The 24,726-nt window shown below is 53.4% G+C and overlaps 1 protein-coding gene across 6 annotated transcripts in view; it reads right to left on the bottom strand.

Moving 5' to 3' along the window:
- Nucleotides 1-1,533, bottom strand: part of LOC107324889 (plasma membrane calcium-transporting ATPase 4) — a 34,894-nt gene extending 33,361 nt beyond the window's left edge. For 5 of the 6 annotated variants that reach the window (XM_015885301.2, XM_032449248.1, XM_015885298.1 and 2 more), the window contains exon 1: nt 1,399-1,533. The gene's annotated coding sequence lies outside the window, so the exon portion shown is untranslated. Of the gene's footprint in view, nt 1-1,163; nt 1,292-1,398 lie in introns of those variants that run through there. The other variant, XM_015885299.2, reaches the window with a different exon arrangement.
- Nucleotides 1,534-24,726: the final 23,193 nt, after the last annotated feature.

Below are 24,726 nucleotides of genomic sequence, written 5' to 3'. Positions count from 1 at the left end.
CTCGCGCGGATATACTTATATATGCACAGATTAATTAAGAGAGAGAACGAAAATGGGAGAACGCGGGGAACCAAGGGAAGCTGAGAGGGTGCACGCAGCTCCCGGGGCACCGCAGCAGCCAGGGAAGGCCTCGGGGAAGGGGGAATTCCTCACTCACGGCTCCACCCTGCTGCCTTCTGCCGCACAACAATGGCAGCGCGCAGCGGTCCCTCCCCGCAGCCGCTGAGCCCGGGGCCGGAGCGCCGCACGAGCGGATACGGCGATGCTCAGCGCGGAGCGCAGCGCTCCGGACAGCGGCGGGCGGCTCAGGGGAGGCTGCGCCCCGCGGGGAAGGATCGAGCTGGGCTGGGAGCGGGGAGAGCCGGGGGTGTTAGTTAGCCCCGCTCGTTCGCTGCTTAACGATTCAGGTGCGTTTCGGTGTTCACATTGAGCGCAGCGGCTGCAGCCGCGCAGTCAACGCGAGCGGTTACCGGGAGCGCTGCGCCCATTTGGGGGCGGGAGGGGGGGAATGCAGAGAGGTGCCCCGCCCCGCGGCGCAAACAGGTCCGCGAGCCGAGCAACCCCCCCGCCCTCAGGTCTCCGGAGATAAGAGGACAATAACCCATTGTCCATCCCCTCGCTTCCTCCCCGCCCGCATGCAGAACGACCGGGAACAGGGGGGCCGTGCAGCCCCCGCGGCCCGGACCGTGCCCGCAGCCCCTGCCCCACCCAGCGCTGCCGCAGGCGGGGAGCGGCTCCCAGCCCCGGGCCGAGGAGGAGCCGCCCCTGCGGAACCTCCCGGCGCTGCCCTCGGGCTGCCGCAAGGCGCTCCCCCTCCGACCCCGCTCAGCCTTTCCCTCCGGCCACGGCCGCATCCACGAGCTGCGCCCGCCCCCCCCACGCCGCTCTGCCACGCGGGAACGCCGCGCAACCCCCCCCCTCCCCCGGCTCCCCCAAGGGTTGTTCCCAAGGGCAGCAACAAGTGGTGGGCGGCTGTTACAGCCGGAGCGCTCCCCCCTCCCCACCGCCTCCCTCCCCCCCGCCCGAGTTCGCACAGCCCCGGGGTGTCACGGCCACCCCCCGAACCGCTCCGCGATCCGCTCGGACCCGGGAGATGCGCGTGGCCCCCACGCTCCCCAGATTCCGACGGCAGAACAACTCCCCGTCCCCCCGCTCCCTCCCACCTGCTGCGCCGGTCCCGTGTCCTTCCTCCCAACCGACGTTCCCCCACTGTCTCCAACAGCCGACCCCGCAGCAGCTGCAGCGTTATGGAAGGCGAAACCCGCGCGCTCCTTCCGCGGGACGCTCCCCCCCAACGGAACCTCGAAGGCAGCACCGCCGCCTACACCCGCCCCACCCAAAGGGGCACCCTGGGAATTAACCCCCCCCTCGCTCCCTCCGCCTCGGTCCCGCACTCACCGGCGCGGCGCCCCGTCCCGACTGTCGGCGGAGCCCCCGCGGGCGGCCATAAGGAGGGCGGCGGCGGCTGCAGAGCTAGCGGGAGAAAATGCTTGTCATGGCAACCCGGGCCGGGCCTGCCGGGGGAGGGGCTGCCTTAAGGTGGCGGCCCGCCCCGTCCGCTGCTTAAGGGGGACGGGAGGCGGCGGGCGGGGCTGCGTCCCCTGGGCGCTGCGGGGCGGGTGCGTGCTCGGGCGGTATCGGTGCACCCCGCGGACACTGCCCCTCTACCCCAGGAAGCACCGTCGAGTAGTACAGGTGAACCCCGGTGCCGGTACGTGTACCTCCATACGTCGTGGGCTTCCCCATAGGCAACCCCCACCACCAACCCCCGAGCAGTACAGATGTACACCCAGGAGGTGGGTGTCCGTGCAGTGTCACCCACGTGGAGCAGCTGCAAGCGGTGCACGAACCCGTGGGGACAGAGGACCCCCCTCCAAGCACGGTGGTCCGTGTGTGCCCCCCACCTCGAGCGGTACGTCCAGGGTGCGCGGCTGCAGGGCGGCATTGTGTGCACTCCTGGCACTGCGGATCCTCCCTTGGGCAGTGCAGTGCACGCACCACCAAGCGCTGTGCCTGCACCCCCAAAATCTGTGTACCCCCTTCTGCACATACTGCACCCCTGCTGTGGTGGTACAGATTTCCTCGAGCAGTGTAAGTTGCTCCCTCATGATGGATGCATCTGGGACACCCCCCAGCTCCCCTGGCAGTGTGGTCACTGCAAAACAGGATGCACAGAAAGTCCTTCCTGCTGCGAGCATGGGGCACAAAATCTCTGGAGCAGAGCTCGGGGTTCCTTGTGGTCACTGTCGTTGGTGACATGTGACGGGGGGGTGTGCCCCACCCTGCTACTCATAGGGCACAGCCACTGCTGTCCCTACAGCGTGGGGTGGTGGTGTCACCCAGGAGGGGTACAGCTGCTCCTTGAGGTGCAGAGCATGAATCTCAGCCCCTTGTCCAGGCAGAGCCAACCCTTCCCCCTTTTATTACAGAAGCAAAGAAAAAAGTATGCATTGAAACTCCACTGAAGCCCTGGAAATGCTGTGGCTGCAAGGAAAACGTAACACGGCATTGATGCAGCTATGCTGGTGTAATATTGGGTGTAGGCAACCTTAACTCAGCACTAATCCTGTTGTTTGGGCATGCAACCCAGTTCAAGTCAAACCAGTGTAACATCTGTGCGTGCACAAGCCCTCATTTAACACTTGTAACATTTACCCCTGCCCTTGAGGGCTGCGCCTCAATAACTTTGCATTCCTGAACAGTCCTGGGGGGGGTTCCTCTTTGGGCCTTTGGCAAGGGGATTCCTCCCTGTGTGTCCACATCTCTTTGCCGAGCTCTCAGGGCAGCGCTCTGCGCTTGTGCAGCTGCATGCAGCAATAGGCAACCTGCAGCCCTGCAGGAACCCCAGGTTGCAAAGCAGGTACAGTTATCTGAAATCAGCAGAACGAATGCAGAGCACCAGGCATGGCACAATCACAGCATCTCACTGGGACTCTACATGGAAGACAACAAACTGCTCCAGTTCTCTGCAGCAGGACCAGGGAAAGGGACCTGAGCTCATCACTGCTGTTTTCCTTGGTGCTGCTTTTTCCTCAGGGGTTGGACATGGTTATCCCTTACTATGAAACCTGGGCACTGTCACGGCAAGAACAAGCCTCGTATCTCAAAGCAAACTCAGCCATCCTCCCTTCCTGAGCACAGTCAGCATCCAGGGCTGCACTGACCGTTTTTGGTCTGAGTGACTGCAGAGCAGCTTGAAAATTGGATGTAGGAACAGTGCTTCCAAAGGGATGCAGAATGGCTGTTGAGAATACTGGCCTTTTAAAACAGGTTTTCTGAGCTTGGAAGGAGTATCTGACCATCTGGATTTGAACTCTGCAAAGGAAATCAGCCTTCCTGCCTTGGGGAACCTGTTGAATTTGCAGCCCCTTTGGGCTCTGTATGAGATTGGAGGGAGGCCCTTCCAGCCTGCACACAGCTGAAGGAACCAGCCAAAATCCACTGGAAAACATGTCAGCCTGCAATCACAGCACTGGTGTTCAGTAGCTCCTGCCTGGTGCTTTTCCATTACATCAAGAGCAACCATAAACACTGCGGCTGAAAGCCCCTTCCATTTTACATTTAAGGAAAAGCACATGGAGGAAAGTCAGACAGCCCTGCAGAGAAGAGAGCAGAGCGCTGGTGCAGGGCAAGCAGAGAGTTCCTGCACAGAGTGCTTTGAGGTCATCCAAGCCCTGGGCTGATGCTGAGCTAGCCCTGCTTTGGAGGTGTGGGCGCTGCTTGGACAGTGCCCGTGCACTGCTTCCTCTGTTTGTTACCTCCTCTCTCCCCACTAGGCCGGCAGTCTCTGCTCTTAGCTGTGATCTGGTGCTCTTTTTCTATGGAGGACGGAGTACTCCACTTTGGCCATGCATTCTGTGAGCAAAGCAGAAAGCGATCCTGAGTGGTGCGTAGCCTAAAAGTACCCTAAAATAGAAAGGATCAGTCTGCCAGGTTCTTCTGTAAAAATTAGGCTTAAGTGATAATTTTCCTTTAAAAAGTGTATGAAACTTCATAATAATTTGTCTTTAATGTCTCCCAGGCTGGGAACTTGTAGGTGGAGTTTTAGCCCAAAATGAATTGAATCAGCCAAGTTGTATCTGCCAAGTTACAAACCCATCAAAACCTGAGGCCAGATCCTGATCTCATCTCTGCGGGTACAAATCCAGCGTGGCTGTGCTGGAGTCAGCAGGGAAGGTTTTGTCACTGTGCCGGGAGGCAGCAAGCAGGATTGGACCCCAGGGTTTCTAATGGAAACACTGACTGAGCCTTGAGCACCAGGCAGAGCGTCTGTGAAATCTTTCTCCATTCAGAGCTAAATATAGGGAGAGAGAGAGGGAGAGAGAGAGCCAGCAAGCAATTCAGCTTTCAGTGCTCATGGATAAATAAACCCCCAGTGCTGCTCTGCTGTAAGCTACTGGCAGTTGATCCTGTGGGTTGTGGGGCTGCCCGGGTGATGCTTATAGCATGAGGCTGCAGAATGCTCCCATCCTGCTCCCATCCTGGGGACAGGGTTGCCCACCTCAGCTGCCTGTAGGCTGTTCACCTATGGCATGGGCCTCTCGCTTGTTGCAGAGGGTGCCCAGAAAAATCCCAGAGCCACTCTGCCATGCTATTGCCAGTAAATCTCTCCTAGACCATCTCTGCTAACTGCTCTAGCAGCACAGTTGATTTCTAACTGAGCAGCCACTTTGTTGGGAGGGGGCTGCAACTAAAAAACATGTAGAACAGGAGGGATTTGGACCCAGTTCTCCCTTTTGAGTGCATCTAAGAAACACAGTTGTTTGCTCACCTGAGGAGCTCAACCCCAAAGTGCTTCATGGCTGCCCTACAACACTGAGCTTTCCCTGGGAGCTCAGGGACTGATGTTGCTTTTCCATTCCCCAGCCTTTCACCTTCCCACTTGTAGCCAGTGATGGCAGGCCCTAAATTGATGAAAACTCCAATTATATTCTACAGCTGAGGGAGAGCTGCCCCTTCCCAGAAACCTGTGGGCAGGGTGACAAGATGCCATGGTGATGCCCAGGGAGATCTGCATGGCATTGGTGAGTACAACTCAAACACCACCTCTTGGGGCCCTGGGGACACCCTTGTCCCTTCCCCAGGGAGCCGGAGGGAGACAGGGAGATCCTCCGCTCCACCTCAAAATGAACATTTTTCCCTCCAGTTCTGACCTCGTTTCATTCATCTCATCAAGGAGAAACCTTGCACTTGGTGTTTGCATCGCGGTAACACCTCCAGGACCTCGGTGGGACTGAGGAAAGTCCCTGTTGCTGGGAGTGACAATGCGGTGGGTAGTGTTGAAAGGGAGGAGGGAGAAGTGACAGCACAGGAGAACCACTCGCATGGCTGTCACTCGCAAGCTGTCACTCCTGGGGGAGCGGGGAGCAGAGGAGCCTTGCGCTCCGAGTCCTACTTCAGTGCCTTCCTTCCAGAGATGGAGAACAGTGCTGTGCCAGCAGTTCTGACCAGGGCAGGGTGCCTTTGTGCCACCTCACAGCCCCCCGTGGTGCTGCAGGGACAGGAGCAGGCAGCTGAGAAGAAGGTTCTCCCCAGAACCTGCCACCAGAGCTCTGGGAATGGCTGAGCAGAGAGCCATGGGTTTCCGCTGGCATTGCCCAGCATAGGTATACGCAGGCGTTTCCTCCACTCCATGTGGAGTTCCAGCATGCAGTGACCAAACCCCCATGTCCCTCACCCTGCACTGATTGTCAGCCCCCCAGCAATATACTGCTGGTATATATTCCAGTGAGAGGAAGAGGATGGGAAGCATAGGCCGCTCTGCAACCCCAGCAGCCCTGGGCAGAGCTCAGCCCTGCAGCCTCCCAGCATGATCTGCAGAAAGGCGATGGAGGCAGAACACGTACAACATGAAAGGTGACCTCTTCCAGAAATGGAGAAAGAAAAAAATCCATAAACACTGCCAACTGCATCCATAGAAAAACAAGCAACAACTGTTTTATTTGAATAATAACCATCAATAATACATTGCTTAGAAGCTACAGATGACTGCAATTAAAAAAAAGCACCGCATTCCCTGAGCAAAATCTAAATTATTCTTCACAGCTTCTCTGCTCCCTAAGTTATATGAAAATGAAGTGGTTCCTGGTGTGGCTCAGCAGAGCCAGGAGCCCGAGTGGAAGGCATAAAAGGAGAAAAAAGAGGCAAGGAGAAAGGAGAGCCCTAATGTAGGGGGTTATAAATATTTCACAGCCGAAGAGGAGTGGGGAGCCTCTGATACAGATGCGATTGCAGGCGTCCATGGTGGGAGGGAGGAATTAATCACAGAAACAGAGGAGAAAGTTCTCTCGAGGAGTCCATGCATACACCCACAGACAAAGCAGATCTGGGGGCTCCTTGGCACTGGATCTTGGGGTGTGGGGCAGGTTGGGGGCTGCTCCAGAAGGTGACTTGGTGCTGCTGGCTGCCCCTGGCCAGGCACTGTGCAATACCAACCCCATGTATGGGTGCTTTGATGGTGCTGCTGTGAGGGCCTTAGGGCACCATGTTCCCCTGGGAACAACCCCGCTATGTGCACCTTGCACTCTGTTATCTACAGAGCAAGCACCAGCTGCAGTCTTCCTATTGTTATTCAAATAGTAGCTCTGCTACCCAAACTGCAAACAGACCCACATGCTGGGTTGACCACACTGGTCACCATTGGTGGAGGTAACAGAGAGGGGCACCAAGCAGCAGCCCTGTGGCAAACATCCCCCTCCACACCTCTGTCTCCTGACTGGCAGCAAACAGTTCCCTGAGGAAGGTCTCCCTTCCCTGGGCTGAGGACAAAGCCATGCAGCTGGGGGCATTCCCACCCGTCCCAAACATCTCCGTACCTGGAGCTGAGTGATAGCAGCATGATGCACTGCTGCTTATCAGGCACTGTGCTGTGTGGCGGGGCAGGGAGTGCTCCCAAGGCCAAGCTGTTTTCTTTTCTCCCCTCTTGCTCTCAGCCCATTTTTCCCAGCCATCTCAGGCGCTTTGCAGTGCTGGGGATGGCCCTGTCCTCTCTGCCCACTTCCTGAGCAGCCGGGGCAGAGGGGATAGTCCTGTACCCCATCCCCAGCTCTGAGCTTGGGCTTCCCTTGCTCCTTCTGTCCCAGCTCCCTCTGGGTACAAAAAGAGCACGAGAAGACTCCAGGCTCAACTTCACTGTCCCCATAAACACTGATTGGAAAAGCTTAGCTGCACCTGCTGGGAGCCTCTGCAGGTATTAAAGCCTCTGCGCCTAAGAGTACCTCTTTAAAAATTAAAGCCTCAGTGAGAAAGAAATGAGTCGTGACAGGGAGAGATGAAGCTCATGGCATCTGCAAATCACTGTTGAAATGAGAGCCAGCACCAGGCATCGTCTGGAGTCGTGACCATCTTTGATGCACCAGCCAGAAGGCTGGAGATTAAGTGCAAGCAGCTGAGGCACAGGACACCTGCAGACACCAACCCCTGGCTCAGCATCCAGGCACACCAGGTTTGGACATACAGCTCCCCTCTGCATGGCATCAGGGTTCCCAAAGCTGGGAGGACACTGAAGGCTGCGCTCCCACAGCACAACCAACCTCCTGGGTGGGCACAAGAGTTACAGTTGGTACAGGAGTTACTTTGAATCCCAAATGCTGGCAATACTGCATTGCCTATCACTAACATGCTGGAATAGCTTGTGCTGCAAATATGGCACAGACGTATCTCTTCTGCAAGACATGCATGTGTCTCACATTGGCAGTGACGCCAGCAAATTAATTCCCTGCTGACTGCTGAGATGGCTGATCAGCTCTTTCTTGTCTGCAACGTGGGATCTTGCCCTTAATTTCCAGTGGCACCAATATGTTTACTTTCTCCCCTCCCTGTAAGCTCTCGTTTGCTCCACATGGAATTTGGCAGGCAGTTATGCATCTCCCTGAATGATGCCAGTGTCCCTGAACCCAAACGTGGCACATCCCGGCCTCCCAAGGAGCAATCAGCTAACAGAGGGCAGAGCTGGCAGCTCATGGTGAGCCCAGATCATGCATGATACATGCTGTGCATAAAGGATGTGTGTGTTTGACACTAGAGCAGAGCTTCCAGCAAAAACCAGCAGTCGCTTTGGGAAGCAGCATTTTTGCCAATAGAGTGCAGTGCGTAGGTAGGAGAGTGAGCATGCATTTATCCCTAAACTTGAGCATGTGGCTGCCAAAGGATATTACTGCAGAGAGGACAACTGCAGGCACCTCTGCAGGACTGCACTTCTGTGCGCATGGTTACAGGTGTGTGTGTGTGCATGCTTGGCCTGGGGGATGCATGTGCTCAGGGCAGGGACAGCTGTGTGCCAGCCCCACTCAGTGCTGGAACTGCCAGGGTTGTGTGCTCTGAGATCTGGCAGCAGCGGGGCTTTGTGCACTTATTTGTAAACACACTAAGCCCACGATTTGCAGAGAAAGACAAGAGCCAAATGTCTGCAATTGTTTGCATGCGAACCTTTGGGAAGCAGTTTTCTGCTCTCTTTGATATGCTCACCAAAATTGTTCTGCTCCGTTGAGCTGGAAATTGGCTGTGGATTTCAGCATCCAAACGTCAGGTCTGAAGAATAGATTTCCCTCTCAGTCATTAGATGCAGGCAATGATGCAAGTGGACAGGGAAGGGGAAAATGGCTGGGACTGGCGCAGCTCAATTCTTCCTCTCAAACAAGGTAAAGAGATGTGGGCAGCAGGGCTAGAGAGGAGGCACAAATGCCTTTATACTGCTGGGAAGTAGCTGGTATGGTTTGAGCTCTCCAGTCATGCTGGGCTTATAGCCTTTGTCCTGGTCCCTCTGACTGATTTCCTTCCTCCCTTTCCTTGTCATCCTGCCCTCCTGCCTCCCACCCCTGCCCCATGGCTGTTGGCACCAGCAAGGCTGTGCTGTAGCATGGAGCAGCTCTGTGGGGCTGGGGTTGGCGTGGCACTGTGACCTGCCCGTGATGATTAACTCACTCCTAACACACCCTCTACTTTGATGGCAGGAACCACCACCAGAAAGCAGAAGCTGGTTCCTTCCCTCTTGCTCCCCACTAAGATTTTCCAGTGACCAGTCGTTCTGCATCACTAATGGAAAGTTGACCAGTCCCTGTCCTTTTTTTGGGTGTTTGTGTTTTGTTTCATCTGTGTCTTAGCATCATCTGTCCCAAACTGACTGCCCTTGGAGGAGGAGCATCATTGCTGGCATTGCACGGTTCCCTGCAAGCAGGAGGCTTGCTTGGTTTTGCTCTGAGCACACCCCAGCACGGGTGAATTGCAAGGATGAATGCTCTCACACCCAGTGTGGGCGCGGGTTATCAGTGCATACAGCTCCTGTTGAAGGGGAGATGCTACTGGCCACAGAGCCATATAAACCATAGCCCACAGCCACATCTGGGGCTGCTGCAGCATTTCTGGGCTCAGCCAAGGATGGTCAACAGGTTTCAAGGTTTGGGTGTTTGAGCACATTCTGAGAGCCTGAAACCAGCTGGCTCAAGCCCCATACCCAGTGATGGGAAACCCTGCTTTATCTCCCATACTGTGCTGCGTGGCTTTGCTGCACCCTCACACAACTGCTGTTTGGCAGCAAAATGACCCTAGGACCCTATACACTAATTCAGCATTAATCAGCCCCTCCGTTATTAATTAAAAAGCCCTACAGGCCAGAATTCCCTGCACATACACAACTAGAATCAGCCAGCAGCCCAAGAGCTCTTTTAGTACTCATTCCCTAAATCTGTTCCTAATTAGGAGTGGACTCTCCCCTGCAATTACTTGCTAGTCATTCATTAGTGACTAGATATCACAGCAGGTCTGTTTGGAAGAGGAGGCAGCATAGTGTCTAATCAATGCATAGCAAACAGTGAAAGCACCAAAGTTGAGCCTCTGTGCCTGGCCAGGGGACAGCAGAGCCTGGTGGTTTCCAGCAGAAAGCTTTGGGGCAAAGGGATGGGTTTGGGTTTTGCATCAAGCAGGGAGAGCCCCTCACCTGAAGCTGGGTCTGAATCACTCTTTCTAAAGAATTAATCCTCTGCTGGAGTGAGAGAAGCCCATTTTGTCCCAGGTTTCCTGCCATACACAGGGTTTTCCCTGTGCATTTGGCACACAGCAGAATCACACTGGGAATCAGCTCATAGCCTAGCACATAGCATGGGCACATGACATCCCCCATCGTGCCTCATCGCGGGGGAACAGCAGTGTGACAGTGGGACATGAAGGGCACAAACCCTTTTTTAAACCTTTCCAAACCAGGTCACAATCTCCCATGGCACAGTTTCTTTGTCTGCCACTTGGAATCACCACCAAGAGCCCCGAGTGCTATTCTTGTCTTTAAGGGAAGTGAAAGCACTTCTGTGCCTCAGCACTGAATTTTTCCTCCTAATGCAACCTGCATGGAAACAAGTTCACCCCACTCTGGGAACCACCATCCTGTACTGGGGACACCCCCAGCACCACAGCCCCTACTGCACACACAGCACCCATTCTGGATGGGGATGCCGGTGGCCCAGGGGCCACCCCACTTACCCAGAGCTGGCAGACACTGGCAGCAGCAGTTCATACAATGTGGTTCAAACTGTTTTTCAGCAGTTTTACTTTTCTTTTTTTTCCTGCTGGGTCACATGGAGGGGATGGAGCAGCTCCGTAGTTTCTCAGTTGGAGATGGTTCGGGAAAAAAATGTGTTTAGTGACAGAGGAGTTAAGCTGCATTCTATCTGCTAATGGCTGGTGAAATTACATTAAAAAAAAACTGGAACAAAACAAACCCTTGAAGGTATATGACTGTAAACAGCAAAGGAAACTGGGACACAAATCTCGACTGGGAGAAGGTGTTCATTGCGGGCTGGCAGGTGATTCATGCGGGTGATGGCCGTCGGTTCCCAGTGCCCCTGGGGTTAGGGGGATTGCTCTTTCCTTCTCTTCATTTTAATTCACAGCCTCTGTCTATGGAGCAGTGCTCCTCCCATGGGCACAAGTACTTGCGTGGGATCAGCACCCACCCTGCCCGTCTGTGATGCAGAGCACCTGTCCCTCGGTCCCTGCAGCAAACAGAACCTCCCTCCCCCTCCCCAGCTATTTTCTGGCAGCCATACCCAGCCCTGAGTGCCTCTGGGGGAACTTGGCAGCAGGTGCCAGCTCCTCACCGCCTAATCCCGCTCCCTGCCACCAGCCAAGGGGTGACGGGAATAAACACATCCTCAGCCACTCTCGACGTGCCTTTCCATAAGGGGAGCGGACCTGCTGGCACCGTACGCTGGCCAAGGTGCAGCCTGCTGCCAGCTCACATCCAGCCCTTTCTCCTGTGGGGCCAGGCAGTGGAGGGAGAACTCTTAACCCCAGGGTCCGCTAGGCACCTCCAGCATCACAATGCTTCTCCCCTCCGAATTTCTCAGCAGAGGCTGAACTGCTGGTCACAGCACCACTGGAACAGAGTGCAGAGAGGCTAACTATATAAATTACTTAATGAGAGTGTTCACTGGAGATGAGGAGGCCCTGGGAAAGCAGGCAGCAGGCAGAGGAGCATGCAGGGCAGCTTTTCCTAAGGACCCTATTGTGGGCTGCCCGTGCTATAGCGGGGACAGGGCAGGGACATGGAAGGGACACATGGGGACACAGTGGAACGAAGCACAAGGTGGCTGAGCCCGCCACCTGCTGCAGTGAGTTCCAAGTGCCTCTTCACCCATCAACAGGGATGCCCCTGTGAAGACAGTGTTTAAAGCATCACTTCCAATATCCGTTTGTTTTCCCATCCTGCTATGGAGACAGATTCCTTATATAAACCCTGTTAAGTAGGGCAGTCTTTTATACCTTTTTCCTGTCTCTGCTGGTAGCTGTGGAGGCTCCAACCCTCCAAGCCATCCAGATTGCCTCCTTGGCAGTGGTGGATGAGAGCAATCAGGGTGTATGCAGCTGGGCAGCTCCTCACTGTGTCTCTGCAGCGCTGGAAGGGGTTGCACCAGGCACAGCCACAGACCTTTGAATGCATCCAGCTCTGCAGAGTGGCCCAGAGGGCCATGAGGAGGCTTTGAACTGGGACTAAGGGAAGCAACCTTGGTTAATTAAAGCAACCAAGTTCCTGCAGTGCCTTCCCTGAGACAAGGTATGCTGCAGCAGAGATTGTGAAGGGGATAAATGCAAGGCCAGAACTCTGATGTGCTCAGATGCATCAGCACAGGGGATCCCACCTGCAGCCCCCTCCCTGTCCGCCCAGCTGCCCACAGTACCTTGGCACAACCCCATCCTCAATCTGTTACAGTTGTCTCTGGCCGAAGCATTTCCTCCTTGCTGCCTTTTCTCCAGACCTGTAAGACATCTGGAATGACAGGTTTAACATGGGTAAATTTTTGATGAACAAGCTATTAAATATTTGTGGCCATTGCATGTGCTTTCAATTATTCAGTGCAAAGATGCAGACAAGGTGCAGGCAGAATCTTGGGCTGTCACGCTCTCCTTGTGACAGCAAAGGACACTGCAACCACATGGGACCCATGAGCCAGCTCAAAATCTCCTGTGGGGAAAAACCTCAGGGGACAAAGCTCCTTTGCCAGCAAAATCATCTCACAGGGAATACTTGCACTATTTCAGGCTGCGTTTGATGATCGACTTCAATGCAGTGCGGAGGACGGCAGCTGATGCCTCACTCCATGTGTAGCTGAGGGAGAAGAAAGAAGTGCAGCTCCTGAGATCAGCAGAGAACTAAACTTGCAGCTCCAAGGCATGGGAGCACATGAGTGCCTGCTTGGAAGCAGCCTGCAGTGCTGCAGGGGTACCAAGTAGTAAACCCCCCACATACGTTTGAAAATGGCCACTGGAAATTATTTCTCAGCAACCCCTTCCTCGTGCAAACTCTGAATTGCTGCCTATGAGGATTTTATTTGTGGAACAAGCCAGGAGGAACTCTTGCAGAGCTGTCAGGTCTTGGGCTCTAATCCTCTTGCTTCCAGGGCTGCAGGAGCTGCAGGTGCTGGGAGCCAGCCCTGGACTGCCAGCAGCTCTGCTGTTTTCCCAGGTGACCATAAAACCCTGAGCACTGCTCAAATCTAAATCCCATTTTCAGATGTCATTGTTTCTCACAAAAGAGAGATGTGGAGCTTGGACTGGCAGGGCTGTATTGCAAATAAATAATCAGTGATCACTAAGGGATCTCTCGCTGCCTGGTGGGGATGGAGAAGCTCTCCCCCTCCTCCAGAAGGACTCAGTTTCATCGGTGCGTGGGAGGACTGGCAGTGCTGAGATGAAAGCATCCACAGGGCTGCTCGCTCCCGCAGTCAGGTACCCACCCAACGGCACTGCAAACTTTCTTCCCTTGGAGGAAAGGCAACCCAAGGATTAGCCAGGCTCTTTCATTGCCATGACAACTCTAAAACATTTATCAGCAGTAATTGTTGAGTGGACCAATTCTGGCTTACTTCGGGCACAATGCTGCAGAGGGTCTCTTTCTGCCTCACTGCTTCCCTTGCTCTTCACGTCTGCAGCTTCTGAGTGCTGCTGGCCTGTGCAGCTCAGCTGGAAATTGCAAGCAGAGGCCAGGGGCATCTCCCTGGGCACAGTCCTGCCACCAGCAATGGGCCCATGCTTTAATGCCAGGGGCATTCGCTCTCTCCAAACTTACCCACAGCAATTGATCTGCATTACCATGGTGAGAAGGAAAATCCAGTTCCTAGTCCTCATTATCCTTAGCACTGATTTAAAATATTGTCTTAAAATGGTGGTGCTGACCTTGGCACAGGGTGTGTGCTCACACTCATCACCATTTGGTGTAAATGGGGTTTTTGGCTTCATCTCAAGTCATAAAGTCCTTCCAGGCAGTCATTAATCCCCAGGAAATGGTCTGTGATTTGGATCATTGCTGCTTAATTAATACAAGCTCCCAGTCCTGAAGTCATCATGTGCATAGCTTCCCCTTGGATCTGAGAGCTGAGATGCCAAAAGGAGGTGAGCCAATGACGGGAGCACGGGTGCAGAGAGATGCAGGGATGCCGGCACTATGGGATTTGGATGCTGTAGGACATGGGACATGGGCACTGCAGACACCAGCAGATGATTGCTCACAGACTGGAACCATGGCTATTGTTTTCACAAGGTTTTTTACAGCACCAAGCACCTCACCATGAGTGGCTAAGACAACCTCTCCAAGGCACAAGCAACACCTTGAGAAGTGCAGTACATTGTCCTAATAATGCACAACTGTGTGGGAAGCCCAAGGTAAGGGGTGTGCTGGTAGGAGAGGTGCTGGAGGGCAGGCTTGGTTACTGAAACCCTTAATCACAAGCACACACTCATGCTCCCCCCATCCCCAGCAAGGGACGCACAGCAAATGCCTGTTCCAAAGGACTCTCATGCAATCAGCTTTATCCTCCTTAACTCGTCAAAAACTGAAAATGTAACACCTCCTCTTCCCCAGCCTCTCCTCTTCTCTGGTCTTCCATGATCTCTCTTAAAAGAGAAATAAAACCCCATTCATCACAATAATGATTTTTATTTCCAAGCATTGCCAGTGATTTATGGACCTGCTTCCTGAAGCTGCTCTCTCCACTAGCAGAAATGGAGGAATGCATTTGAGATGGGCTGGGGCTGCCGGTGGGAGTGCAGGGAGCAGGGACACCACGGGCAGGTAGGTGCTGACAACGCAGGACAGAGCTTACAGTGCACTGGGTAAGGTGCTACCATTCAGCGAGCCCCTGCCCTGCAGATGCAGGAGCACCACGCTCTGAGGGTAGGGAGCGCCACCCATCCTTGCTGGCATTTGAGTTTGTGTTGACAAACAGGGCTGTAAAAGCCCCAGAGATGCGAGGCCATAAATCCCCCACATGGTGAAAGGTCACTGTGCCTGGCATTTCCCACTGAGGTAATTATGGTGGGCAGAGGTGGCTCAGAGCTTAAATATCAGTGGAATTTATGCTGGGGGCTGACAGCACCGCTGTCAGTCCTGTGCTTCAGTGGCGATGGTGGCCCCAGCGCAGCACAGCACTGCTGGCTCCTGCAGTCCTGGGGAGGGACAAACAACAGGGACCCTGTCAGGGTTGCAGGCCTTGCCTCTGCTTTTGGGATGGCAAGTTTTGGGAGGCAAACCTGTAGGGTAATGAGTGTCATCTGTGCTCCTCTAAAACCTGGGTTGCAAGTATTCTGGAGGATTCACCTCTGCACACAGTGGCCAGAAAGAACCCCCTGCAGACCCCCAGCCCACCAAAAGCTGTTGGCAAGCTCCAGTGCCAATGCTTCCAAACCCAGACCCTTCCCAAGACCACTGGACTGTTTGCAATATTAGGTTGCCAATATATTTATTTTTGCCTGTGTTTATTTGCCTGAATTTTTTTTCCTGTTTGTCTGAAGTTATGGCTCAATTTCAGGAGTTAAAGAAAACTCTGTTTATAAATAGTTTGCTCATAGCTCCACTTTCCAGAAACGACAGCAAACCGGCTCCCAGTGAGCGCCGCTTCCCCGAGGGAGGGTCACAGCCAGGGGATGTGGGGTGCACTGTTCCCACATTGCCTCCTCAAACAGCATCCACCCTTCCTGAGAGCTGGGGAAGGGCATTCAGGGTGGCTGCTCCCCTGTGCCAGCGTCACAGCCAGCAGGATTTGCCTCTCCAAAAGGAATGGCAGGGCTGTGGTGGCTGGGGACAGCCTGAGCAGAGGAGCATCACCCCCGTGCAACTCCATTCCCAGCACACATCCCTGCTTGGAGCAGTGGAGATGTGCCTGAGCTGGCATGTGAGAGTGATGCTGGGAAAAGGGAGGAGAAAGGAGGAAATTGCCAAGGAATTGTCACCATGGGGTTGCCCCAGAATGATGGGGCTAGTGATCTTCAACATCTTTGTCAATGACAGTGACTGTGGGACTGAATGCACCCCCATCACAGCTGAGTGGTGGAGGAATGGGTGCTGTTAGCAGGCCACCAGTACCAAGCCACCACCCCACGCTGCCCTAAAAGGCTGCAGTGAGGATTCCTGGATTGAGGCTCTGTCCTGAAAAGCTGTGGGTTGAAAATACCAGCACTATTCATAGCTGCCTGAGAGTGAGAATGTCTCATCACTTTGATGGTGCAGAGAGAGGAAGCGCTGTGGGGCAGGGACTGTCACTTCCAGTGTGCATCTAGACCCCCAGAGCAACAACACTGCTGCCAGCAAAACATCACACCTGAGTTCTGTTGGTGGTTGCAAGCTGACCTCCCAGTAGCACAATTCAAAAGGAAGCACCCACTGCCCATCTTTCCTTATCCAATATTTCTCCAAAGCCCAGCATCCTGAGATGCCACTGGGACCATCAGCTTGTAAACTACATTTCTGCCTCTTTGACCCTAGCAGCAAGCAAGCCAGGAAAGCCTCACATACTCATGGTGCAATAACCCCAAAGCATCCAGATTTGGAGGTGCTGTGCTTCATGTGCCCCTCACTCCACCATCTGAGCAGAACTAAACCAACATTTGTACAACCGTTCTCCAGCTCAGCAGCACATGCATCTGCTCCTGCTTAAAGCACAATTCTCGAAAAACCCTGTCTTGTTCCAAAAAGGAAGGAGATGGGGGAAAGGAAGCAATGCTGGATTTCACTGCCTTTTTTCTTTTTCTTTTCTTTTTTTTTTTTCCTTTTTTTTAGTGGAGGGTTTGTTACTTCTCCCTCTCTCTTTCTGTTCCTCCTCAGCATGGAAACTTTTGCTTCAGCTCACTCTTGTGACTGGAAAAAGAGCCAGTTGGTCACAGCAGAACAAGGGTGCTGTTTCTTCTTTCTTTTTTTATTCCAGAGTTCTTAGGAAAGTGTTTTTGCAGGGAGGCTGCAGGGGAGAGGCAGGAGTGAGGTCTCTGGGGACATCCTTGGCACACACAGGGCAGAAGAAGGAGGAGGGCAGAAATCTGAGTGGTGGTTCAGCTCAGTGGGCTCAAGGAGGGCTATGAAAGAGAGAGGAGCGGACTGCTTGGGCACAGACACTGCTAGCAGCAGCTGCTCTATCCCTTGATACCCATCTCAGGTCCTTATACTCCTCCACAGTTCTCTTCCCTCACATTTCACAGCTCTTTCTGCCTTCTGGATTCTTCCCTTGCATCCACCTTGAGGCCTCCAGGCTGCCACGAACCCTGGAAGAACCTGAGCAGAGGCAGGATTTGCAGCAGGATTGCACCACCAGGCTCCTGGCATTCAGTTTCATGTTGACAGAGAGATGTGCGAGATAGAGGTAGCACATCCACCTCTCCTAGCCTGGGGGGCTCCTTCTGGGGACCACTCAGCACATCTCAGGGCCAGCAGCCAGCTCTCTGCTGTGTGCACAGATGCTCTGGCCCCAGGTTCCCTCCTTTGCAGACTCAGAGATGGTGGTGGCAGCAGGAGCTGGCACTGGCTGCTGCACGGGGACCCCAAGGGATAGTGACACATCTGCGTCATGGATGACAATGCAGAGCTGCCGCAGCATCGCTCTTCAGGTCCACTGGGAAACACCCCAGCGGCTGCTCCATCCACACCAGGCTGGTGGTGCTGGCTGGAAAGGGGCACAACAGACACTTGGAAAACCCCATTATTTGCACACTGCAGACTCTGTTCCTCCTTCTGGCTGTATCCCAAGCGTTGAACACCTCTGTCTGACTCCGGTAAGGTGTATCCTCCATTATCAGGCTCACTTCCAAGCCTTCTAGGGTATGGATGCATTCACCATCCTCCCCACCAGCTCTGCAAGATACAGCCTTGCCCTGGGTGCACTGAGGCTCATAGCAAGTCAGTGCTTTTCCAGCAAGGAGGGAGCAAGCCAGCCTGCTGCTTATCAAATCTAACAGCAAAAGCTGAAAATCAACAGAACAACACTGCAAAGCCTGTCAGGGCTCAGTGAACCAGCTGAGCAAAATGCCTTCATGCCCACTCTTCTTCCTTCCCCCTCCAGCCACATTAGCATCAAAGGGATTTCCCTGCACAGGGCAGGGTGTCGACTTGCTCCCGTGCTGCGTGCTCTGAGCATCGCTGGCACAGCTCCCTGCAAAGCATTTGTTAGCACTCAAACCAGAGCTGTGTGAGGAAGGGGGTGGCACAGGGAGCTGAAATAGCTCATGGCTTTTTCCTGCATCCCTCCACAAGCCTTCCCCAGCTGGGAACTGGATATCCCACTGCCAGCCCATCGGGTACTCTCCAGCAGATGCATTTATGTGCTTGCTATAATTTTAGGTTTCCGTTTCCAAAGGAGGCATCAAGCTTCAAAACCACTGAAGTCCATATGGACACCAAAACACTACCCTTCACCAGCTAAAAGGGTACAGCCCAATTCATGGGTTATTCCATCCCACAGAGCTCAGCAGCAAAGTGGCTCCCAATGCCACATGCCCTGGGCTTTGCTGCACACTCCTGACCCAGCCTAAGCGTGGCCACTTGCTCCAGCTCCAGCAATTGCACCCCTCCCCAGACCACTGCTAGGGTGAAGCTGCTATGTGCAGGGCTCCCTGCTCCAGTTCCTTTTGTCCCTAAAGAAAAGAAAGCAGGGAACACACTTGGAGCCTGGAGAAGTTTGCAAACAGTCCAAACACATTCTCCAAATCATTTCCAGCTCTACAGGCATTGAAGCGTTTGATTTAAGAGCTGCAGGAGATTTCCAAGCAGATATAATAAAGAGAAAAGCAGGTCAGATTTTGGCTGTTCACCAACACAGTCACTGCTTGCTACATCAAGCTCTGAGCACACAACTGGAGGGATTTGCTCCATCCTGGGTGCTCCAGCCTCAATCCCCTCCATGCTGGAAAGGCTTTGGGCACAGCAGAGCGGGCTGATGTGCTCTGGGCACACAGCTTTTCCAGGAGGAAGTCTGGTGAGGAGCTGGCATGGCACACGGGTCCAATACTGAGCCACACGTCATTAAAAGAGAATAAAAAAATCTTTTTACAAATATATTAATGGTTAGAGGAAAACCAAGGAAAATGTCCACTCCTTACTTGATGCAGCAGGGAACGTGACCACTAAGGATAAGGGGAAGGCTGAGGTCCTCAATGCCTTCTTCACATCTGCCTTTAATGGACAGAATAGTTATCCTCATGGCACTTTATGTCCTGATCTGAAAGTTTGGGATGGAGCACAGAATACACCCCCAGTGATTCAGGTGGAGACAGTTAAAGAGCTCCTCCTTCACCTTCACCATGGGACCAGATGGGCTCCAACCTCGGGTACTGAGGGAGCTGGCGGGGGTGATTGCTGAGATGCAAGAAGCAGCACCAGGCTGCTTTCGAGAGGCAATGAAGGATGTTTTCATCTCCTGCAGAAATCACTGGAGGCATCCAGCTGGGCTGGGAGCTGCTGCTCCAGCAGTAAAGCATCTGCACCCACTGCAGGGAAACGCCTGCAGAAGGGCCAGGGCAACCACAAGCATCCTGTCCCCAAGCAAGGTCAGTGAAACTGCAGCAAAGTAGGGTAAATGGGAGGAAAAACAGCACAGGAAGGAGCAATTCTGCCCTATGTTCTGCCAGCCTTTAAAACTTGATGCCTGGAGATGAAGTAATCTACATACCAGGGAGAAAACACTGGCGTTAACCATGCTGAAGCAGGATGCAAAGCAGCATTGAAATGAAAGGAGAGGGAACAGGCCTGGAAGCACAGAGCCCAGGCTGGAAGGAGTTAACCCAACACGGAGATCCTCCCCACTACTCCAGCGGGATTCCAGCCCCTTTTCAAAAGGGGATTTTGCAATACATTTACTTACATTTCAAAATGAAAAGTAATTTGCAGGCGAGAAATGGATTATGTTCTGCTGAGAAAGTGTTCAAGTGGGGTCTTTTGGTGATTTGGAAGGCTTTCCCATAAAAAAATTTAAAACAAGTGTGTCGAAACTGATGTTTCCCTATAAACATACTGTATTTCAACAAACCTCTGTTTTTCAAACAAGAAAATAACCTGCTGGCCGTGTGGGAATGTCTAGGGCCACCTCTTGGCCAGGTGACATTTGGATGGCAGGGAGCATTGCTCCTGCATTCACAGAAGCCTCAGCAGAAAAAAATAACAGCAACAGCACCATGACCACTCCAATCCTCCCCACTCCTGCTGCTCCATTTTGGGTTTATTTAAGGAAAACTCATACAGTTTTCACTTGAAAAGTGTTTGACATCATTTAGTACTCCCAGCGCAAAAGGCTCCCGCTGCTGAGGCTCTCTCATCTGCAACCATGAAACGTGATCAAAACACAGCAGACAGCCACAGCATTGGAGCTGCGGGTCAATGGGGACAGAATTATATATTGATTTTTTTCCTCTGCGCAGCTGCTTTAATGCTGTCAGCATTCCCCTCCTTCCCAGCCCCCTGAGCTCTCATTCTGCATAAAACCAATGTGCAGGATGGGTTGGGGCAAGAATTTCCCCCACTCAATAACATCAGTCTTCACTTTTCCTTTGAGCTTTGGGGCAGGATTACCATTCCCTTGTCTGCATCAAGCCCTGTCCCCTCTGCCACATTGAGGACAGGGGACACAAGCAGCATTCATTTCAGAATACCAATAAGAGATGTTGCAAAGCCAAATTTCCAAGCTGAGGTATGCAAGACATGAGAGCAGCAGAAACAGAGGCTGTGCAGAAGGCTGCAGCCCTGTGCCCATCACTTGTAGCAAGGATGCTGCAGCTGCAACAGACCGAAGCAGATTCATGCTATTACCATATTAGCAGCCACCCCTCTCCCTCTCCCCCATTTGTTGCTCTAATGGAGATTATTATACTTATTACAGTCTCAGCTGCCAATGCGTATTGATTGTGACACCACAGCAAGTTTAATCAGTGATCTAAAACACATTATTATCAGTGCCAAGGGGTCACCAATGTGCAAACATAACCACAATAACAAGGACAAAAATAACCTCCCCCAGGCAGAAAGCTATGCCAGGTGGATGGGAAACCTGCTGGCACAGTGATCGTGCATCCCAGAGCCTGGCAAAGGCTGTTGACAGAGCCAGGAAGCACAGCTGGATGGGGAGCACCAGAGTGTGTGGCACCACGCGCACCTCCACCCCTGTATGCCTTGCTCCCCCCCAAACCTGGTGAGTCACAATTACACAACTGTGGGAGAAGGCTCTCACCACAACAATAAAGGCTCGGGAATGACACATGCCAGCACATTCAATCAGAAATTACCCACATCCATCTTTACAGAACTTGCCCCTGATCCAGCCCCTCCAGCACAGTGACAAGCAGCCCCCTGTAGCACCCCCACCCCACCAATCACCTGATCTCAATTTAAAGCAGCTCCGTGAGCAAATGTGAAAGAGCTACAGTGAAAGCATGAAAATAGAGACATGAAAGGCACTGCAGCAGGACGCCTGCAGCCCTTCCTGCGCTCCCACTGCTGGTGTTCATTATCACTACAACGGGCACAGGGCAGACTGCATTGATCCACCAAGCAATCGGTTATTTGGAAGCACAACCATTATTTTTCTGCATGTCCCCTTGCAAGTTTGAGCAGTGCAGCCATCTGAGCACCTGCCACATAGGAAGGCACAAACCTGACCCCAGAGAAGCTCTCATCCTAATGAGCCCCCTGGCACAGCCATCCAATGACCTGCTGGTGCCTCTGCTTCTCCTCCACACCCTTACCTCTGCCAAACCTCATCCATCCTGCCCATGGATATGGGGAGAAAGCTCAGCATCCTGGCCCCATGCTGGGTCTTTCCCCATGGGTCCCTGCTCCCCGGGATGGTGCTGCCCTCTCTGCAGGGGTAAATATGTCCTTGGATGCAGACACTCAAATTCCCTACCACTGTTCTTCCCTCCCCACATGCAGCAAAGCAAAGTCTGATGGCCCTTTCCTGGGTGCCATGGGGAAAAGGTAGAGAGAGGGAAGCTCTGGGCTGGGATGGCAGCTACTCCCAAAGCCCTTCAGGTAAGTGCCTCCAGCCCCTGCCTCCTCTGACCCAGCTATGCAGGGAGCCCAGCAGCTCTGCACAAAGGCTTTTTCTCTTAAGCAGAGAGGCGAGGGAAAGCAAAACCTCCCCAGTCAGCTGAAAGCAACAGGGGAGTGACAGGTATGTAGAGATAATTACTCAAATTGGAATTTGGGGTAATTATGTTCTGCCTTCCTGCAATTTGCCCAGTGGGGAAGCCTTTTCGTAACCCCCCGATACAACAGATTTATCATCAGCTGAACACCAGGTCCTTCCCTGTAATCTCTGAATTCTAACACACGTTTCTCTGATCATAAATTAGCAATACTCACAAGCGCTCACTCAAAGCTTGTTCTCTCTTCCCCCTCTCCAGGTTTTCCACATCCCACAGAAACAGAAGAGCCGGGCTCTGGGCTGGTTATTTTAAAAGCCGGTGCTTGCTCAGGCATCCTGGGGGGAAGTGAGGGCTCTCCTCCTCTGCTTATGGTCTGCAGGTCCCCCACATCAGCTGCTGCCTCGTGCCCCACAGCCAATGTAGGGCTTTGGGTTGATAGAAGGATCTAAAGGCAGGAGCAGAGAAGTGGCGAGATGGGGAATGAATGCTCGGTGAGGTGAACTACGTGCCCTGTGAGCTGTTGGTGCCAGCAGCCTGGGAAAAGCCTGGATCAAGCAGATGGGAGAGAAAATTCATCAGTGCTTTGCTCCATTTCATCATTCCTCTCTGCTAGGATGGCTTGGTGTGCTTGGGTGGGAACAAAGAGTGACCTTGGGAGTGGTGCTGGGAAACTTCCCCTACAACAGCAGCCAGGGCTGCTTGGGGCAGCCATGCTTCTGGCCATGGGTGTGGGGCAGGTCCCCAAAGCTGGTATCAGCCACAGGGAGGGCATAACCCCCATATTGGGGACACACTTTTGTCCCCCACCGCAAGGAGCAAGGATGTTGTCAATCCTGGATGGAATGGGAACACCAGCTTCCATGCTGCAGGCTCCAGCATCCTCCAGAGCAGCCACATGCCCTGTGTGATGCAGAGCACAGACCCCCTGCCCCTTGGCCCCATCAGCCTCAGTCTCCTTGCAGCCCTTGTCCCAGAGCAGAGATCCCAGAGTGCTTTGCAGGAATTGGGTTAAGTCGTGTGGGTCCCCCCCAGGGACACGTGCCTCCCCTAAGCATCAGGGCTCCTGCTGACAAGACCTAACGCTACATTGCTAAGAATAGCTGCATCTTGAGCGCATTTCCATCCTGGAGCAGTTCACTGCAATGAGTCCCCCCAGGCTGGAGGAGGGGAGGCTGGAGGAGCCCCGGGGTGCTCAGGCACTTCCAGATCGGCTGCAAGGAGGGGCTGGCTTGTCATAGATTGTTTCAGCCCTAAACCCTCAGGATCTGGGCAAAAATGTTGTGAAGAGGGAAGTAATGCATTCTCTTCTTTCTTTTGCTGTATTTATCCTCCTCTTTCATCTAGCAACAAAGTGGAAAATGGGGAGAGGAAAAGCCCAAACTCAGTTTCCATTGATGAGCTTCCCCACAGAGGCCTGGGCAGCTGTCTGCACCCCAGCAGCAATTCATGAGCAGTGATTTTGTCTCCAGAGCCATCACAGCTCCCATCTAACAAATCCCAGCACTGGGATCGTGCAAAAATACATTTAAAAATGGATAAATAAGAGACAGACCTGGAAGCTGAGGTGCTGAGAAGCAACACAGTGGTGACCAGGTGGACATTAGTCAATTAGCATTAGCAAAGTACAACCTCTCAGACCCTAAGGCACCAAAGTGGGATTTCTCCTTATGGGATGCTCTAATCGTACAGGTAGGAAATGAGGCACTGGGGTGCTGGGAATGGGAGGTGGGACAGGTCAGGGTCCATGCCAGGCAATGGAAGCACAGCGATGGCTTTGGTAGAGCTACGAGTGCTCCAGCCACAAGCTGCACAAACAGCCACCCTAAACGACTGCACATACTAAGCACAAATCCGTGCCTTGAGCCAACAGCCAGTTAATGCTATAAATAAAGCTGTTATCATCAAAGCCTCACTCACTGAGGGAGCTGAGCCACAGCACTTCCTCTTCAGCAGCATTTAAGGGTGATTTCTAGCCCAGAGGAGGCCAAGACCTTGTCAGTATCCACACTTCAGTGGCCTTTTTCCCTCCTGCCATTGATGCTGCACTTGGCCAATAAACCCACTGGTTACCCACCCTGGGTGCAGGCTGGGGACTGGGCTGCCACCATAGGGACACTGATGCTGGCTAATGTGGACATGGTATGTGTGTTATCTCTGTGACCTTGTTCCACATCACCTGGCTCCCAGGACTGCTGAAAGTCTCTCTCCTTCTCCTCTTGCTGCTGCTCTGGTTCCCATCTCTGCCTCTGGCCCCCAGTCCCTACTGCACTGCCTGGGCAGTGGAGTTCCTAAACAGAAGGAAATGATGGCTGTGTCCCCAGGCAGTACCAAGGGACATGACCAGGCAGAAAAGGGGGAAGGCTGCTCCTCCATGCCTCTATGGCTTTTTCCTCCTTGCTTTTGGTGCTTGCTAATGATGCATGGGCAGGAAATGGGAGGAGAGCATGCAGGGGAAGGCAAGATTAAGAAGGAGGGGGCCCATATGGAGAAGTTCTTCCAAGGAGTGACAAGATGCTGAGCTGGCATGAGCCTGGGAGCTCACTGAGACATTGGCTGTTGTAGCCAAGCGATCAATATGTGAAAATCCAGCCCAGCAAGGAAGGTGACCTTGAGCAGCAGAGAGAGACAGTGAGAGAAGAGCAGCATGAATTACATGCTGAGATGTTCTCTGTGCAAGGGAGGACAGACAGAGGGGAGAGAGAGACAGGCAGAATATAAGCCCTGGAGCTCAATGCCCAGCACAGCTCTGCTCCTCCTACTCCACCCTCATGCAGGTGGGGACATGGTTCCCTGTACACAGCCCCCAGATCAAAAGATCTCAGAATCAGCTGCTTGTCCCAACCA

This window comes from Coturnix japonica, chromosome 26 (genome assembly GCF_001577835.2).
Source record: "Coturnix japonica isolate 7356 chromosome 26, Coturnix japonica 2.1, whole genome shotgun sequence".
Taxonomy (NCBI): domain Eukaryota; kingdom Metazoa; phylum Chordata; class Aves; order Galliformes; family Phasianidae; genus Coturnix; species Coturnix japonica.
Note: the sequence above shows the minus strand (reverse complement) of the source record. Positions and strands in the feature narration are given on the sequence as shown.